This window comes from Penaeus japonicus, unplaced genomic scaffold (assembly GCF_977035675.1).
Source record: "Penaeus japonicus unplaced genomic scaffold, GWHDUDI00000001_assembly GWHDUDI00000033, whole genome shotgun sequence".
NCBI lineage: Eukaryota > Metazoa > Arthropoda > Malacostraca > Decapoda > Penaeidae > Penaeus > Penaeus japonicus.
Window position 1 is genome coordinate 26,433,330 of NW_028234435.1, and position 2,500 is coordinate 26,435,829.

Below are 2,500 nucleotides of genomic sequence, written 5' to 3' on the forward strand. Positions count from 1 at the left end.
TAAAAGTAATAGATACTTTCCTACGCTTACTCACACAGACACGTATTTCTGTATGTGTGAGTTTCTCCCATCAGCTGATTCTTTTCTATCCCTTTTCTGCCTTTCCTTTTGGTGGAAAAATCAGATGATACAGTCAAATACAACATAATGCAGCGTAGATGATCTCTCCTTTCCTTATCAAGAGGTGTGAATTGTTGTTAATGCAACAACACTCTTGTCGGGTGTTAGGAGTAATTAAGTAGCTCTGTAGCTGCTGGCGATGATAGAGTCAGGTAGACTTCCTATACATGTCTTTTCAGTGAGTGGATAAGGATATATGAGATCTATCATATCAAAAGAGGGGGTCTACCTTTTTCTCCCAAGCAAGAAATATCATCAAAATGATAGCTCTAGATACCCGAGTCTCTGTTTACGTATCCATAAGCGTATACAAAGTCGAAGTCTATTTCCTCGCTGGTTATCACTGCTCTTGTGCTTCTTTTCCTTCTTGCGTCACTGTGGTTTCAGGGTCACATCCCTCGGTATCAACACCAAAATGAAGTAGCAGAAACTTTTCTATTCGTTTTAATGCATGTATCCCTTACTGATACATGCGAAATGGTTAGTTACGTGAGGTTAAGTCGTAGTATCTAAGCGTTACGAAGATTCCAGACGTCCTGATTTATAGACGATTGTGATATACCTCAACATTTAGCTACGGACAATGCACAGTGCTGCTCCAAAAGGGAATAAATAGGGTCTTCGGAATCCGCGGTTCACACGCATGTCCTGCAGTACACGAGGGGTCGCCCATGTGTGTGATTTCACCGTTTCTAGTCATGTTTGCAGCCATGACTATAGGTGAGTGCTGGATACTTCCTTGCGGTGATTTCATGTGTTGTGTTTTGAGCATGTTTCCATTTCGTAATCCCGTAAACTATTTAGCTGTAATTTGGTTACTCATTATATATCTCTGTATTATTTTCTAAATATATACTGTATTACTTAAGAAGCGTTATAGGTGTAACAACTCATGCTTACTCTGACGTCACTGAAAACATGTCTAACTCATGTCTATACTATCTATTTAATCATTGCAACCTGCAAAAGGAGTTTGACGTCACAGTCATTTCATTGAATGTCCCCGGGAAGCGAGTTCGGAGCGATGTCTACGTTGTAAATACAGTCGTGACGTCAGCCGCTCTTTGCAGTACGGTCAATCAAAACTAGAGGGAAATTCGATCATATATTCATTTACAAGCAGTGCTAGTTTGACTGCATATATCTTTATATCTAAATCTGGAGAGATTAGTCCAGATAATAGCTAGCCATCTCTTATCATCCTTCATCTAAGTAACTTCTAAGAATTTGTAATTCATTCACAAATTCGATAAATCTTTCATAGCAGCACAGAGTTAGATTTGAAGATCCCAAATGTCCTTGTTGTATACCCGGTTCATAGCCGAAAGAAGCTCATCCATCCACTCCTACAGTATGGCGTTCATCAAAATAACTTATATATAATTCTGCTCCTTATACATGTATATTGTATAGTGCCGAACGCCTTCGAATGAAGTGGAAGCGAATCACATTTGTATGATCTGTATATAGAAACACACATGGTTTATCTCTCTCTCTCTCTCTCTCTCTCTTATTTGTGTTTTTCATGCTATCAGTCTACCCGCGGTCTTTACAAAATGTATCTCTTTTTATTTTACAAAGGCGCCGAGTTATGTACCGAACACACACACGCACTATAGAATGCACCCATGTGGGCAGGAATGTACAGCAAGCCGTATCTGAGTAGCCCTACGTGGGCACCCATGCCATGGCGTCCGCATGACCTGTCCTCTCCAGATATCAAGGGAGGTCAAGTCAAAACAAAGTTAGCCTTCGTCAGGTACGGGCTCTCCCACGCGTCGCCACTCAGCCGCCGGTCCCAAAATCGCCATTTTAGTCGCGTCTTCTGCCAGCATGAGACCCTTATTAGAAGTATTGAGCAGTGTCCAAATCCATAATCATATGTAATGAATTTTTTATAATGTATCATGCAATACTGACGAGATAAGTGATCTGATCATGACTTTCCTTATCTCATTCACTGATAGAATTGAACTTTTTCTTCAACAAATGTTTATCGCATATCCTTCTCAAATTCATCTTTGTATGAGCTTGTATACATCTGTTTACGTATGAGAATTTCCCTGTTGTCTTTGGATTAAGCAATGTGAAAAGTACGCTTGATTACGATACGGACTAAAGTGCAACTGAAGATTTAACAAATCTTAAAAAAGGATGTCTTAATGGCCGTACAGTCGCTACTTATCTGTGACGTCACCAACGGCTTGCTACCGGACAAGGATGTGTAGTCCTGGCTACTGGTCCAGGATTACTACTTTGGGCTTCACCTATACTGTCTTTTGTCATCTTTTTCTTCTCATCATTTTCATGAGCCCGAAAAGAAATCGTTTTCCATAAAAAAAGTTCATTTTTTTACTCAAAATCATTTCCACGTTGAGGC

The 2,500-nt window shown here is 40.0% G+C and overlaps 1 protein-coding gene across 1 annotated transcript in view; it reads left to right on the forward strand.

Annotated features, from left to right (window-relative positions):
* Nucleotides 1-2,500, forward strand: part of LOC147467861 (uncharacterized) — a 4,661-nt gene that overhangs the window by 527 nt on the left and 1,634 nt on the right. Inside the window, exon 1 of the mRNA XM_086556626.1 lies at nt 1-2,500. This exon is cut by the window's left edge and continues 527 nt beyond it; it is cut by the window's right edge and continues 1,634 nt beyond it. The gene's annotated coding sequence lies outside the window, so the exon portion shown is untranslated.